The 18,087-nt window shown below is 43.8% G+C and overlaps 1 protein-coding gene across 1 annotated transcript in view; it reads left to right on the top strand.

Annotated features, from left to right (window-relative positions):
• Positions 1–3,354: 3,354 nt before the first annotated feature.
• BEND3 (BEN domain containing 3) overlaps positions 3,355–18,087 on the top strand; it is a 47,263-nt gene continuing 32,530 nt past the window's right edge. Inside the window, exon 1 of the mRNA XM_073675792.1 lies at positions 3,355–3,621. The gene's annotated coding sequence lies outside the window, so the exon portion shown is untranslated. The remainder of the gene's footprint in view (positions 3,622–18,087) is intronic.

The following is an 18,087-nucleotide window of genomic DNA, read 5'->3' as shown; positions in this document are numbered from 1 at the left end:
CAACAGCAATCTGGGCTTGCTCTGATCACTTCAAACCATACATGTCAAACTCTGGCCCGTGCGCCAAAACTAGCCCTCAGGGTGGTTATATTTGGCCCTCGACAACAGAACCACCACCACTATGTGGAGCCACTATTTAGTACCCATAATACTGTACGGAGGACTATGTGGGGCCCATAATTCTGTATACTGGTTGGCCTGCGACGTTGTCGAAGTTTTTCATTTTGGCCCTCTGTGTTTGACATCCCTGCATTAGACGAAAGTACCAGCTGTATAACACATCTGTCACCCACAGTGCATGGAGTAGGCTCAGCTGCTGAGCCCGTTTAAAACACCTTTACCAGACAAAGTTACATTCAAGTACATCATGCATACTGTACTTTGTAGAAGGGATTAAGCTTTGTATTGTTTTTTGTATTTCTGTTTACATCATATCAGAGCCTTCATTTAGAAGACCTCAACTTTCGCCACAGTATAAACTTTAAGGCTACATTCACTCATCCGTGTGGCAAGTCTGTGTGCTATTCAATTTTTCTTTGGACAGCACCTTAACCCATAGTTTCATTGATCCATACATTATACACTGCTCAAAAAAATAGAGGGAACACTCAAATAATACATCCTAGATCTGAATGAATGAAATATTCTCATTGAATACTTTGTCCTGTACAAAGTTGAATGTGCCGACAACAAAATCACACAAAAATCATCAATGGAAATCAAATTTATTAATCAATGGAGGCCTGGATTTGGAGTCACCCCCAAAATTAAAGTGGAAAAACACACTACAGGTGGATCCAACTTTGATGTAATGTCCTTAAAACAAGTCAAAATGAGGCTCAGTATTGTGTGTGGCCTCCACGTGCCTGTATGACCTCCCTACAATGTCTGGGCATGCTCCTGATGAGGTTGCGGATGGTCTCCTGTGGGATCTCCTCCCAGACCTGGACTAAAGCATCCGCCAACTCCTGGACAGTCTGTGGTGCAACGTGACGTTGGTGGATGGAGCGAGACATGATGTCCCAGATGTGCTCAATCGGATTCAGGTCTGGGGAACAGGCGGGCCAGTCCATAGCTTCAATGCCTTCATCTTGCAGGAATTGCTGACACACTCCAGCCACATGAGGTCTGGCATTGTCCTGCATTAGGAGGAACACAGTGCCAACCGCACCAGCATATGGTCTCACAAGGGGTCTGAGGATCTCATCTCGATACTTAATGGCAGTTAGGCTACCTCTGGCATGCACATGGAGGGCTGTGCTGCCCTCCAAAGAAATGCCACCCCACACAGTAACTGACCCACTGCCAAACCGGTCATGCTGAAGGATGTTACAGGCAGCAGATCGCTCTCCACGGCATCTCCAGACTCTGTCACATGTGCTCAGTGTGAACCTGCTTTCATCTGTGAAGAGCACAGGGCAACTTCGCCAATCCTGGAGTTCTAAGGCAAATGGCAAGCGTCCTGCATCGTGTTGGGCTGTGAGCACAACCCCCATCTGTGGACGTCGGGCCCTCATACCACCCTCATGGAGTCGGTTTCTAACCGTTTGTGCAGACACATGCACATTTGTGGCCTGCTGGAGGTCATTTTGCAGGGCTCTGGCAGTGCTCCTCCTGTTTCTCCTTGCACAAAGGCGAAGGTAGCGGTCCTGCTGCTGGGTTGTTGCCATCCTATGGCCCCCTCCATGTCTCCTGGTGTACTGGCCTGTCTCCTGGTAGTTCCTCCAGCCTCTGGACACTACGCTGACAGACACAGCAAACCTTCTTGCCACAGCTCGCATTGATGTGCCATCCTGGATGAGCTGCACTACCTGAGCAATTTCTGTGGGTTGTAGAGTCCGTCTCATGCTACCACGAGTGTGAAAGCACAACCAACATTCAAAAGTGAACAAAACATCAGCCAGAAAGCATTGGTACTGAGATGGGGTCTATGGTCCCCACTTGCAGAACCACTCCTTTATTGAGGGTGTCTTGATAATTGCCAATAATTTCCATCTATTGTCTATTCCATTTGCACAACAGCATGGGAAATTGATTGTCAATCGGTGTTGCTTCCTAAGTGGACAGTTTGATTTCACAGAAGTTTAATTCACTTGGAGTTATATTCTGTTGTTTAAGTGTTCCCTTTATTTTTTTGAGCAGTGTATATATACATATAAAATCAGATTAAGAAAATGATCTATATGAATGGCCCATGAGACTCGCAACATGTCTTATTCTCATCCGCTTTAAGGATCAGACTTTTCCATTAAAGTCTATAGGGATCATCTGTATAGAACGAATGAAATACAGAAGACATGCTTTCAGGGTTGTGGAGTCGGTAAGCCAAACCTCCGACTCCTTTCTATGACATCGACTCCACAACTCCGACTCCCTCATACATGGCTCATGTTTAAATGATAAATTTACTGTAGCAGATTCATCTCAGCTAAAAGTCTAGACCCTTAGATCAGGAATAGGACAGACATTTATAGGACATTTCATAACTTTCCCAAATTCTCATGAAAAAATATTCCCCACAAACTGCATTGAACTACTGTACCCAATTTATTATATACTTTAGGAGTTGGAGTCTGTCCATTTAATACCGACTCCGAAGCCCTGCGTGCGTTGTATTTCAGTGTTTCATCTGTGTACCATCAGTTTTTTAGTAATCCGATGCTAAGAGTCAATGGATAAATAAAAATTTAGACAGTCTATGTCCGTCAGCTTTTAAAAACAGGATGTGAAAAAACAGATGCGACACAGAGGCAATACGAATGATAGAGAAAAACTGCCCATTTTGCACAAATATAAAAAACACGGATGTGTGACTCTAGGTAAAAACTGCAGAACATTAGCCTTTCTGGAAGTTTTAGGTTTGTACTGACACATTGGGTTGTTGGATGTTGAGAAGTGGGAGCCTTGGTTTCTTGAAGGGTATGGGGTAGCTTGCCAAAATGTCTGTGGTAGACTGCACAGCTAGTCAGCTGCCAATCTCCCAACCAGCTGCATTTGCCATTGACTTATATTGTTTATAAAAAAAAGGAAAAGTAGAGTGTGGTACACAGGTACTAGGTCTCCATCCTCAGTTTAGCTACAGAGAGAGGAGAAGGCGGTCATCTAATGGACAGGGTGCCTGAGGGCGCCATGTCCTGCACCTATCCCATCCACAGAGGGGCAGAAGATGTCTGTGGGGTGGGAACGTGTGGCCATGGCTGACGGGAATAATGCGGACAGCACAACTCTGCTTCTGAGAGAAAAGTTTGCAGCGAGTCATGTGAGGGCTGCGTGTAACTACAGAGCTGCTGTTCACCCTCCAGTGGGCAAGATACGCGTGACTGTGTCCTTGAGGAGTGATTGCCCCATCCCCCGCCGTGTCTCGCCTGAGTGGACAGAGGGCAGGGGGCTGTTCCCACCGCAGCCTCGGTCTCTCTGTGTCCTTCTGCGGAAATGACACACGCGGAGTCCCGTCACGTCACGCGAGAGCGCACGGACACGCAGCACACAAAGACACGCCGGGGGGAGGCAGTGGGGAAGAACCCGACAAGAAGCTGAGGCAGCTTCCCCCCTCAGCCTGAGTCTTTATCACCGTGTCCACATCACACACGCAGCTTCACAGCTGACTGCTCTCCATGTGAGGTAAGTGGCAGCGCGACGTGAAACACGGGGGTGACGCGGCTCCACGGGTGGCTAGATGTGTACGCTGATTCTCCTAGCTACAGCCAGACGCAGAAACAAAGCAACCCAGGTAGAAAGCCACAGTGCAGCCCGCCATTGGGTGCAGGGATGAGGAGACAGCGCGTCGTGTGGAGCAGCCGCCGTCACCACCTCACACACTGCCGCTGTGACGTCACAGCCCGCGAGCCGCTGCTGTGGAAACTCCGGCACCGCCTGCTGCTCCGGAGACTTCTCATCATTAGGAACTTTTATAGTCCTGTCATTAGTGAGAGAAAGGTCTGGTCCCCTGACAGAAGATGACTTCTCTGACTCCTGGTGTGGCAAGGGTTACTCCTGAGGTACTCTGTAATGGAAACTTGTGCACGTTTTTAATATAGTTGCCCATGCTAAGAAATCCGAGCTCTCCTTTGGAACATATACCAACAGTGCTGATATTGTCACATCTGTCCCTGTCCCCCTTTCAACTTTCCTTGCTCACACCTCATGGTTCTGTTAAAAATGTTAGAATCTGCTGGGACCCGCCTTCCCTGGGTCCAATGCGGCGTCTCTGCAGCTGCAGTGGTGACATCACGACAACAGCGCTGCAGCCAATCACTGGATTCAGTGGCTTGCGTCATCTACATCGACAGATCCGCTTAGCCCAGGGATTGGCTGCAGCACTGTTGTCATGATGTCATGACTGCAGCTACAGAGACGCACTACTGGACTCAAGGAGGCTGAGAACCTGCTGATTATATAACACTTAAAGGGGATGTCCAGGACTTTAACATTGTTGACCATCAATGTCTGATCGGTGGGGGTGCGATACCTGGCACTCCCGCCAATCAGCGGTGGCCAGAGTTGCACAGCTCTTTTGATGGAATAGTGGCTGCGATCTGGTACTGCACATCCGCCCCCTATTGATTTGAATAGTGGAGGATGTGCAGTACCCAGCCACAACCACTATTCTGTCAATGGAGCTGTGCTGTGCAGTTCCCGCCGACATCAGAAACATCTGATCGGCGAGGGTGCCTAGTGTCGCACCAACACCGATTCAACATTGATGACTTATCTTTAAGATAGGCCATTAATGTTAAAGTCCCAGACAACCCCTTTATCAGAATCGTGACCTGTGAGTAAAGAAAGTTAAAAGGGGGAAAACCCCTTAGACCACGTTCCCAAGTAGAGAAAATGCTGCGTTTCCTCTACTGATTTTTTTTTGTGCTGAAAAATCTGCTGCATTTAACTGTCCAAGTAAATTTATGTGATTTCATGAAACTCCTGCTCACTGCCCATGCTGTTGAGCTGTGTGTTCTTTGTTGCATTTTTATATGTGCTTTTTATACAGTACAGGTTTAATAAAGTTAGTTTTATTCACCAAAACACCGTTTCACCAAATCGCAATAAAACGCAATGAAAAAACCCAAGTAACCTAATATACATAATAGGTGGAGAGAATTCGCAACATCAAAACCTCACCAAATGCTCATCTTGGGAATGTAGCCTAAGATAGCAAACCCACTAGCATAGAGCATTCAGTGATTGACATACCATATAAAGTATAAACCTATAAAAATGAGGAGACTGTCTAAAACATGATGCTTAAATATCAAAGGCAAGTAGTCATTGAGTAGTAAAACTTGTAATGGAACAAAAGTGACGAAAATAGTTACCCTGCAGTGGCTGCATAGGTGTGGAGAGATCACCCATAATGTGCATTTCGTGTTAGCTTTGTTAGAAGGGTTAAGGGCTTAAGCGTTGTCCGAAACCAAAAGGTGAATTTTATGCTAAATGTCGAAGTAATAAATCAAACCACTTTTCTTATGTACTTCAATGATAAATTCCCTACCGTTCCCCCTCAACAACAAATCTTCCGGTCTGTTTTTGACTTCTGATGACGTTTCGTTTGAGTATCCCAGTATGGAGGACCTCATATACTGTCTGGGGCTGCAGTCATCAGTCACATCCTGTTTCAGGGGCTGGGCTAGTCCCTGCTCTAATGAGCATGTGGCAGTTGTCAATTCCGAATATTGCATAGTATGTGCTTAATGTGCTATATTCCTTTTAACCCTGTACCAACACTTGACGTACTGGTACGTCATATGTCAGCTCCCTGCGTCTTTTCCGGCACATGACGGCTGAATTATTCATGTGCCTCTAACAGCCGTGGGTGTAGTGGAACTCTGCCCGCGAACGTTAATTTGTTAAATCCCGTGGTCAATCTTTGACAGCAGCATTTAACACGCGCCGGGGGGTGGGCACATCATTCCACTTGCCCATCAGTGCGCTTGTGACGAGATCGCGGGGTGCCGATGGTTAGCCTTCATCGTCGCAGTGGGGTGTCTGGGGCCCCCAGGAGGAGGCCAGCGTCACAGCCCATCATCTACCTCTCTCCTGCATTCATTGGAAAAGCACGCGGTGGATGCTGGGCTGTGACGCGCGGATAAACCCCACCCACAGCCCATCAATCAGGGGGTGCGCGTCACTGGGTCACGCCCGGCTGCAGACGAAACTTGAAGTGACAACACCCGATGCCAGTTCCGACTGCAGCTGGGGGTCACATGATGTCTGTGAGCGGTCAGCGATGGCGCCGCTTACAGGCAAGACTCACAGCAGAAGGTATTTACAAAAACATCTCCACAATACATTGGGGCATTTTATATAGTAGTGGACAACCTCTTTCATTCTCTTTGGGGCTTCCAGAAAAAAACAAGTGCAGCGCTCGCAGCCACTGAGGGAATTAATGCATCAGTGGTCAAGTCGCACATGCCGCTTCAGTCTAATGGGGATAAAAGCTCCACATTCTGCCGATTGGTGCGGGTCCCAGCAATCAGACCCCCACCAATCAATAAGTTATCACTTATCCTGTGAATAGGTAATTACTTGTCTTCACCAGAGAACCCCTGTAAGTGCATCTTGTTCCAAGTATTTAATAACTAATGGAAATAAAGAATCTTCTAATTAATATCAGAGAGAACAACACAATCCACTATACCAAGACCAGTAATACCACATACAAGGGAGAAATACTGCCACACCATGACTGGACTACATATTACCACCACATAGTGACAGAATAATACAACATACAAGGGAGAAATTCTGCCACAACCAATGTGACAAGACCAGATATTACCAGCATATAGCGACCAAATAATTCCACATACAAGGGAGAAATACCCCCACACCGTGACCAGGCCACATAGTGACTGAATATTACCACATACAAGGGAAAAATACTGCGATACCATGACCGGACCACATATTACCACCACATAGTGATCGAATAATACCACATACAAGGGACAAACACCAGCACAGCATGACCAGACCACATATTACCACCACATAGTGACCGCATAATATCACATACAGGTATAAATACCACAACACCATGACCAGACGACATATTACAACATAATGCTCGAATATTACAATACTGATTATTAATAAAAAACAAACACAATACTAACAACACTGTTATTAGCACCGGTTATATTATACACAGGAGCTCTGTTTATAGTATGCAATGTATAGTGTACATGTAATACAGTGAGTCAACATTGAAAATATAAACAGGAGCTCTGTATATAGTATACTGTGTATAGTGTACAGGTAATACGGAGACTCACCAGTGACATTATACACAGGAGCTCTGTATATAGTGTACAGGGATCACCAGTGACATTATACACAGGAGCTCTGTATATAGTATACAGTATCAGTGTGCTGGTTACACACTGACTTACCAGTGACGTCTCTAGGTGAAGTCCTTCATCTTTGCTTTTCTTCTTCATCTGGCACAGACCACCATCACTTCTTCCAGCCGGGACTGGTCTCAGCCGAAAATAACACACAGTTATCAATAGCTGATCGCTTCCAGAGCACATTCCCCACTTATTCCCCCGACTTGTACACTATGCCAGATGAAGAAAAAAAGCGACAGTGCCGCCCTGTACTGTGACAGGACCTCCCTTTTGTTTCCCCCATGGAAAACAGTATTCTAAAAAGTAAATTATATTACAGCAGTAATACTGTCCCCTAATTGGCCCCGTCAGTAATTATGTCCCTCACTTGCCATCATAAACTAATGTATGTTCCTCATTTTGGCCCCCATACAGTAATTATGTCCTTCAACCTGGCCCCTTTAATTAATAATGTCCCCCATCCTGGGACCATATTTTGCCCCATCTTGGGCCCCTATATTCCCCATCCTGGCCCCTATGTCCACCATCCAGGGATCCCATGTTTCCCCATCTTGGGCCCTCATGTCCCTTGCCCTGGGCCTATTTGTCCCTTGTCCTGGCCCCATGTCCCTTGTGCTGGCCCCGCATCATGCCGCATCTACAGAAAAAAAAAGATTCTTCTTACCTACCTGCGTGCGTTCCTGGAGAAGCATGGCATCCTCTTCTTTCAGATCCAGCGCGGTCGTTTTAAAATGGTCTCCAACCTATCAGAGGCCAGCAGCTAACATCAGTGCGGCATCGCCGGCTTATGAGGTCACTCATGCGCCGCCTACGACTGGAGAACTGACTTCAGCCACCAGCCTCTGATAGGTCGGCGGCCATGTTAACCACAATACATTTCAACTGAATATGCATCCTCGGACGCTCAGTTGAAACCAGCGGGCGACCTCTACATCCTTCTCGGGAGCCCGCCGAGGACCTGGGCCCACAGTAGAATCGTCCAGTGTTCCCGTGCTCCAGTCCGACCCTGGCTGACATGACAGCCGGGGGTTGCTAAAGACCCTCATGCTTGTCATTACGATCCTCCTGTGAAAGCAAGCATTTACCAGACGTTCAAAGAAGATTGGGATTTTCCCTATGCATAGACGATCATAGCTTCAAGTCCCCTAAGGAAACTTATTAAGTGCAGTAAAAAGTAAAAAAAAAAAAAATGTTTTTATGAATAACAAAAAACTAAAGTTCAAATCACCCCCTTTTGCCCCATTAAAAGTACATATATTTGCTATGGCTGCATTCGTAAAAGTTTGATCTATCAAAATGTAAAGTACATTAATCTTATCGGTAAATGGTGTAATGAGAAAAAAAAAATCAAAACTCCAGAATTTTTTTGTCTGCCGTAACATAGCAATAAAATGCAATACGAGGTGATCAAAACATCGTATCTATCCCAAAATGGTATCATTAAAATGTCTGCTCAGGACACAAAAAATAAGCCCTCACACAGCCCCATATGCCTAAAATTGAAAGTGTTATGGGTCTTTGAAAATGGCGACACAGGTTTTTTTTTTTATGAATTTGAAAAAAAAATGTAACCACTTACAAAACATGCATAGTTTTTTTTATTTTTTTTAGCACGTACTCATACTGACCTGGAGAATCATATTGCCATGTCGGTATAACTGTATAGTGAACATGGTAAATAAAACAAAAAACAATTGTGAAATTGCACTTCTTTTGTAATTTCACAAACTTTGAATTTGTTTCTCTCTTTCCAGTGCATCACATGATAAAATGAATGGTGTCATTTAAAAGTACAACTTGTCCTACAAAAACAAGTCCTCATATATCCATATTGACTTAAAAACAAAAAAGGTTGTGGTTCTTGGAAGAAGGGGAGGAAAAAAATGGAAAATGGCCTCAACATGAAGGGGTTAAAGGGACTCTTTGTCAGCACAGAAGGACTGTTCAAACAAAGTACTGTACAGACACTCAGTGCATCATGGTGGGGCCGATCTCTTAAAGAGAATCTGTCAGTAGGATCAACTTTTCTAAACAATCTATATGGGCACGCAGTTCATAGGAAGCTGAATAAAATGACACCTTGATATCTGTGATCTCGTGTCTTATTCCAGAGAAATCCACGTTTTTCTTATATGTAAATGACCTCTTCCAGGCTACGGGGTGGATGTTGCCTGGAAGACCACTCCATCTCTAGAGCTTATTTTAAATAAATGGTGGCATTACCAGTGTGAGACATGTAACTAACAGAACAGGAGAATGAAATTTGTCTTCTTGCAAACTAATTTTTTGCAGCTCTCTGAGCTCTTCTGTATTGCAACAACATTGTAACCTTGTCTGTCTGTGAGATGGAAGCTTAAGTTCTGAGAGGAACCTGCAGATGTGTTAATTATAATCACACACAGCTCTGCAGTGAGATCAGGAGAGCTGAGAGCGGCTACACATCACTCTGGTAACGCCCCCTTATATATAAAATAAGCTCTGGAGGCAGAGTTATCTACCAGGCAACATCCTCCCCAGAACATGGAAGAGGTCATTTATATAAATCGATAAAAGATGATTTCTCAACAAGTCATCTGATATGAGACATGCAGGTGGGACTTTTTCAGCTGTCTATAACCTGTATGCCCATATTAATAGTTTTGATAGGTCAAATGTGGTGACAGACTCCCTTTAAATACACCTTCCCACTTGCTTGTTTTCCATCTATCTCCTCCCTTCCCTGGTTCTATGAAGCCAGATCTGTCAATCAAATAAGGGGGAGCCGAGATAGAGGGACAACAAGCAGGTGGGAAGGTGTATTTAAATGATTAGCTCCGCCATGAAGCACCAAGTGGCGGGACTTCATTTTAACAGTCATTCTCTGACAGTCCCTTTAAATCATACTGACATTGTGCTCCATTGCCAGGTCTAAAGAGAAGTAAAGTGTCGGCACCCTGTTAGTGGCATTGAAAAGGAGAGAACGCGGCGAACAGAGTCACTGGTAACGTCCCATTTCAGGGTGGTGACGGCCATTTCAAGGATTGTGCTGGTCTCTACTCTACTTTTTTGCCTTGTCATCAATTTTGAGGGGCGTCCAATTCTAAGCAATATCACTGTTGTGCCAAATTTAAGCCACTTCTTGATGACCATCTTGACAATGTTCCATGGTATATCTAATGCTTTGGAAATATTTTTGCACCCTTCTCCTGACTGATAACTTTCAGCAATGAGATCCCTTTGCTGTGTTGTAAGCTATTTATGGACCGTGGCTTTTGTTGTAAAATGCAACAAAGAAAATCTGAAAATCCTACTAGAACAGCTAAACTTTTATATGTGGTTAATCAGAATCACTTTAAAGGTAACCTGTAATTTCCAAAATGCTATTGTCTTGCAGATATTAGGTTAATCTGCAGGTTAATGTTGGTCTAAAGATGCTCCGGCAACACACTGAAAGCATGGCTACTGGGTGGAATGAACTTTATTCTTCCCCGCAGCCTCCAGCTTTCAGCAATACTGGTGCTAACGCAGCTTCAGTCACCACTCCGTACACAGTGAGCGGCAACTGTAAGGCTATGTGCACAAGACGCGTTTTTGGTGCTTTTTTTCCGCACAGAAATGGGCCAAAAACGCATTGTAATTCTCATCCCAGCATTTCCTATGAGCATTTGGAAGATCTGTGCACATTATCAGGAATCTTCCTGACAGGATTTCATGTGTGTTTAAATATGCAGCATGTCAATTCTTTGTGCTGATTTGCCAGTGTTTTTCCTATATAATGCATTGGAAAAAACACATGGCGCATACGCAGGCAAAAAAATTAGCGGAATTTCCGCAGCACTTTTGCTGCCAAGAGGTGCAGAACCTTGCAAAAGCACTGCAGAAATTTATGCAAGCAAATATTGATCGTGCGCACATACCCTAAGCACATCCAGGCACTTGGACTGACAGCCGTCTCTGTACTGATATGCTGCAGACAGCTGTCAGTCAGTGTGCCAGGGCATACTTACAGCCACCGCTCACTGTATACTGAGCTGTGACTGAAGCTACACCAGCATGCCTTTATGAATGAAAGCCACAGGCTGCTGTAAAGAATACAGTTTATTTACCCATAATCACGATTGGATTAAAATCTCCTTTTTAGACATGTTATTATAAAGGCACAATATATAGAAACAAAACCTGGTTGTCCACTAGTGGTTCATACTCTTTGTCCTCATTTACAGTGGTGGCCAAAAGTATTGGCACGCCTGCAATTCTGTCAGATAATACTCAGTTTCTTCCTGAAAATGATTGCAATCACAAATTCTTTGGTATTATTATCTTCATTTAATTTGCTTGCAAGGAAAAAACACAAAAGAGAATGAAGCAAAAATCAAATCATTGATCATTTCACACAAAACTCCAAAAATGGGCCAGACAAAAGTATTGGCACCCTCAGCCTAATACTTGGTTGCACAACCTCTAGCCAAAATAACTGCGAACAACCGCTTCCGGTAACCATCAATGAGTTTCTTACAATGCTCTGCTGGAATTGTAGACAATTCTTCTTTGGCAAACTGCTCCAGGTCCCTGATATTTGAAGGGTGCCTTCTCCAAACTGCCATTTTGAGATCTCTCCACAGGTGTTCTATGGGATTCAGGTCTGGACTCATTGCTGGCCACCTTAGAAGTCTCCAGTGCTTTCTCTCAAACCATTTTATAGTGCTTTTGGAAGTGTGTTTTGGGTCATTGTCCTGCTGGAAGACCCATGACCTCTGAGGGAGACCCAGCTTTCTCACACTGGGCCCTACATTATGCTGCAAAATTTGTTGGTAGTCTTCAGACTTCTTAATGCCATGCACACAGTCAAGCAGTCCAGTGCCAGAGGCAGCAAAGCAACCCCAAAACATCAGGGAACCTCTGCCATGTTTGACTGTAGGGACCGTGTTCTTTTCTTTGAATGCCTCTTTTTTTTTTCCTGTACACTCTATGTTGATGCTTTTCCCAAAAAGCTCTACTTTTGTCTCATCTGACCAGAGAACATTCTTCCAAAACGTTTTAGGCTTTCTCAGGTAAGTTTTGGCAAACTACAGCCTGGCTTTTTTATGTCTCGGGGTAAGAAGTGGGGTCTTCCTGGGTATCCTACCATACAGTCCCTTTTCATTCAGACGCCGACGGATAGTACGGGTTGACACTGTTGTACCCTCGGACTGCAGGGCTGCTTGAACTTGTTTGGATGTTAGTCGAGGTTCTTTATCCACCATCCGCACAATCTTGCGTTGAAATCTCTCGTCAATTTTTCTTTTCCGTCCACATCTAGGGAGGTTAGCCACAGTGCCATGGGCTTTAAACTTCTTGATGACACTGCGCACGGAAGACACAGAAACATTCAGGTCTTTGGAGATGGACTTGTAGCATTGAGATTGCTCATGCTTCCTCACAATTTGGTTTCTCAAGTCCTCAAACAGTTCTTTGGTCTTCTTTCTTTTCTCCATGCTCAATGTGGTACACACAAGGACACAGGACAGAGGTTGAGTCAACTTTAATCCATGTTAACTGGCTGCAAGTGTGATTTAGTTATTGCCAACACCTGTTAGGTGCCACAGGTAAGTTACAGGTGCTGTTAATTACACGAATTAGAGAAAGATCACATGATTTTTCAAACAGTGCCAATACTTTTGTCCACCCCCTTTTTTAGGTTTGGTGTGGAATTATATCCAATTTGGCTTTAGGACAATTCTTTTTGTATTTTTGCATTGAAGACAAATTAAATGAAGATAATAATAACAAAGAATTTGTGATTGCAATCATTTTCAGGAAGAAACTGAGTATTATCTGACAGAATTGCAGGGGTGCCAATACTTTTGGCCACCACTGTATATTGGACTATGCCCATATATTTATAATGCTAAAAAATGATCTGCTATGGCAGATGGCAATGAGTATATAAACGGTTTTATAAACTGCAGTGGTACGCATGTGGTTTATGTCATAACTTGTGAAAAATGTAAGATGCAAGACGTTGGGTGCACCACCAGAACGCTGCGAAAATGCATCTCAGAACATGTGTATGATGCACAGAATAAAACCACACGCAGCCTCTCAGGTGCTTCCCAACATTTCTCCTATTATCACAAAGGTGATTTAAGCACCTTTAGAGAATGTGCTTTCAAAAAAGTCCCCCCACCCAAAAGGGGAGGTGATAGATCACGCATTCTAAAACCTAAGGTAGCATTGTGGATCTTAAAATAAAACACAAGAATACCAAATGGTATGAATATTAGAACAGTTGTGAATAAAAAGTATATATTAAGGCGCTGGTAGATGGGCCTATTTAGACCTGCTGCAAAAAGACAGACAACCAACCACAGGTTGACAAATTTGGATAATCCAATGTAAGAGTAAATATAAAGTGTGTCTTGCGCTGGTAAGATTAGGCCGTAGAAGTAAGATGATTAGATTAGATAAATAAATAAATATTAAGAGCATAGGTGTATTTCACATGCAATTTTTATTTTTAAAATAAGTTACATTTAAAAAAAAAAATGTAATAAGAGGATCAGGATTATAAAAAGTGATTCCTGAAGGGTAGAATAGGGCTCTATACGGGATTCTTTTTGCAGTGGGCCCGTGGATTTCTGGGCTGAATGGAGTTAAGCGTTATGGGGATAGTCCAGGGGGTTTCCTGGATTAAAGTAAAAGGGGAAAAAATTAGATTAGTGAGCGGGTTTACTCACCTATGGCCAGAAGAAATAGAGAAAGTGCAGTATACCTGGTTCAGATGTGGATCAGGGTTGGATCCGTAGCGTGAGACAATTTTGATAGTCGTGATAAATGATAGCAAATCCCAGACTGTGGACAGCTCATATGAAGAGCATGGCCTGGAAAATACTGAGTAGGGTAAGTATTTGTATAGGCTTAATTTAGTACATAGATAAATCGAAAATTGAGCACATAAATAACAATGTGAGAAAGGAGGTTCAGTTACCTGTAGGGTGTTTATATATAGATTCAGAGCTATGCAGACTTGAGGTGGTCGCTGGAGAGCTTGTTTCTGCGGTAATTATGCTCTCTTCGTGTGGCAATCGGCGTGGTATTACCTTAGTTGTAACCTAAGGACCTGCGGTGAACCCTGAAGAAAAGAACCGTAGTTCTCAAAACGCGTTGGTTTCTTGGTCTGTTCAGGCCCCCGTACCGGTACGAGTCACGTGTGTCACATCACGTGCACCTACATCACGCAGGTCCTTCTGCTCCTTTGCCAGGCGCTCACCGCAGGTCCTATCCTGCTTCCTGCACGCCGCAAACGGAGGACGCTGAGAACATAGTGGGATAACAGCTGGTCACCGGCCGGGACCCTGATCTACTCCCCTGCTCCCTCATTATCCTACCTTCCAAATGCAGTATTTTGAAGCTAAGAAGCAAGATTCAAAAGACGCCCCAATCTTGCATCGCCGAGGACACTGCACTAGAACACCTCCAGACAAACTCACAACTGTAAGTGACGGAGCAGTGCTCTGATAGTTTGTAGAACTATCCACTACACCGCACTGCATATGTATTGTCTTAACAGTAACGGATCGGCGCACTGTCACCCACAGCGCGCCAGTCACTATTAGCATCCCAGTCCGAGGACAGGTTACAACTAAGGTAATACCACGCCGATTGCCACATGAAGAGAGCATAATTACCGCAGAAACTGTATTTATTTATCTAATCATCTTACTTCTACGGCCTAATCTTACCAGCGCAAGACACACTTTATATTTATGAATATTAGAACAAATTTAATGTATATATGTTAATTTCCCGTTTGGAAACATTATCTAAATAATCATTTTAAAAAATAATTATTTTTTTTGTGTTTTATTCTAATAACCAGTTGTCCACTGATGTTATATCTTGTATAGTCGCTATATAAAACAACCCCAGTGAATGAGGGTACTATGCTATACCATGATTAAGAACATTGAGTTCGAAATGTGCAAGTTTGTGCATGTCCTGATAGACTGAAATTTTTTATAACCATCATGAATTATTTTAAATAATTTTTTAAAATAAAAGGTTGTTTTTAATTAATTGAAATTCACCCTGGAATTGTTGCTGGATACACTACTTGAAACCATATCTTGCCACGTTACCAACTAAAGCTTCACATCCTTGCACTACCGGTGGAACTGAAGGTTTTTCGGGTGAGCTGGATAAATATTTTTTTCTAGTTTATTTACCCAAGTAGTCGGGCTTTCAGTGCTGTGGCCAGGCAACTTTAGAACGCTATTAACCTGCAAGTTAATAGCGTTTGGAGACATGATGGGCTTCTTTATATGATGTTAGCTGTGTACCAACTACTATTTAACGTGAGTTTAAATGTAATTGGCTAATTCTCAACATAACCACATGCCCAATAAGAGGGTGTTCACACTTATATAACCACATTATTTTAGTTTTGTTATTTATAGATTTCAGTTTATTTCTCAATTGATTTGAAAAACTCCAATATAGGAAAATATGCAAGCCATATGAAAAATATATATATTCCTTTATTCATACGAAAATGTCAAAACAGAATATTAAAATGAGATGCAAAATTAGTGAGTATAAAGGCTCGCTCTCACTTGCAGTTAACTTGAACGAATGCAATCCAATAAAAAATCGGATTGCATTCGATCCAGTGTTAATCTATGAGTGTGTGCTCATATGCGTTTTTTTTCAGATCAGATTGCGATCGGACTGAGAAAAAATCGCAGCATGCTGTGATTGCATGCTGAATTCGGATCGCTTGCATCCATATAAGTCTATGGGTGCGTGTGAAACATCGCACTGCACTCAGATATTACCCGAGAGCAGTGCGATTCCCACCGACGCCAGCAACAGAGGAGATGGAGAGTTTAATTTCTCCTTATCCTCTGCAGCTGTGCTGCGATCCTCTCATGCGAAAGGATCGGAGCACAAAGCACTGACACTCTGCTCCTGCTGGCAGCATAGTAGGAGCCAAGTGTCATTAGCATATCGCAACCGATGCTCTCGCCTTGGATGTGATTCGCTAGTGGGACCCCAGCCTAACAGTGGGACACCTGGAAAATGTGTACCAAGAATACCATGCAGCTATTTCAAAACCCTAGCAGATGTAATATAGTAACATATCCGCAGTGTCAGATAACCAAGGATATTAGGCAAGAAGATATTACCTGTAGGATAGAACCAGGGACCCACCGCTCCCAACGCACATTTTGCAAAGAAATGCTTCATCCCTGGACAAAGCATTTCTATATTGGTATTTTTCATAGATTTGATTTATGACCCTGTTACCAGTGCTGTGGAGTCAGAATCTTTGTCCATTTTGGTGGAGTCAGTATAAAATTGACCTACTCCGACTCCTAAAATATATAATAAATTGGGTACAGTAGTTCAATGTAGTATGTACTGAATATTTCTTCATAAGAATTTAGGAAAGTTATGAAATGTTCTTTTAAATTACTGTTCTATTCCTGATATAAGGATCTAAACTTTTAATTGAGCTAAATCTGTGCTGCACTTTATGTAATTGCTCAGTAGTGAAGCTCCTCATCTACAGATCATAGAAAAAAGGCACTGGGAAGCAATGCCTGCACTTAGCTCAGAACTGCTAGAGCGAACAGGACATTTATTTATTTTTTTATTTATTTTACTCCCTTATATAATGCCATTAATTCCACAGCACTTTACAGACATTATTGGCATGGTCCCCATTGGGGCTCACAATCTAAATTCCCTTTCACTATGTCTTTGGAGTGTGGGAGGAAACCGGAGAACCCTGAGGAAACCCACGCAAACAAGGGGAGAACGTACAAACTCCTTGCAGATGCTGTCCTTGGTGGGATTTGAACCCAGGACCCCAGCGCTGCAAGGTTGCAGTGCTATCCACTGAGCCACCGTGCTGCCTGATGGCTTGATTATTTTATCATAATTGTGATGAAAAGCCTGATGTTACCATTTTACTACAGTAAATTTATCACTTAAACATGTGTCATGTATGAGGGAGTCGGAGTCAGGGAAATTTCAGAGTCGGAGGTTTGACTTACCGACTCCACTGCCCTGCCTGTTACATGGATTGTGGCTTTAGGTGTATAAATTGTTACGCTCGTGCTTTGACTGTGAAGTGCGCGCGTGGGTCATGGTCCCACTGTGCCGTGGACCGAGGAGAGCCTGGAGGGGCGTGACTAAGTGCCACACCAAGACCGACCTCAGATGCACGGCAACTGATGGTGCCACGATCCGAGGAGAGCCCCGACACAGTTCAGACTGGACTGATAGTAACGGCTTCAGGAGGGTTCAGGCCTGTGTATTCAGCCCCCAGGGTGGCAGGAACAGCTTCAGGAAGAACTGGGTCTCTGGCAAGGGGGTACTGGACCGCAGGTGCATACAGGCAGGGAACCACAGGTTCCCAGAGGACAGACAGGAGCAGGTTCACATAGAACAGACTGGGCAAGGTACAGACAAATACACACAGGACAGACAGGACCAAGGTCACACAAGACCACTACAAGGACAGGAACACACAGGACAGACAGAGCCAGACTCACACAAAGTACTTACATGAAGTAGCAAGTGTGCACGCAAATCACTAATGTTGCACAGAGGCAACAGATTAGAGATAAGTACTGGTTCAGACACTGCAGGTTTCTGAGATAAGTACAGGTTCACACACAGGAAATTTAGGAAAAGATCCAGACTTGGATACAAGCAGGTTCAGGGATAGGTCCTAATTCAGACAAGGACAGACATGGGTATGGATACTGGCCTGGAT

The sequence above is a fragment of the Phyllobates terribilis genome, unplaced genomic scaffold, assembly GCF_046119375.1.
Source record: "Phyllobates terribilis strain yellow unplaced genomic scaffold, ASM4611937v1 Scaffold_3__8_contigs__length_932513732, whole genome shotgun sequence".
NCBI lineage: Eukaryota > Metazoa > Chordata > Amphibia > Anura > Dendrobatidae > Phyllobates > Phyllobates terribilis.
This window is presented reverse-complemented; position numbering and strand designations above follow the sequence as displayed.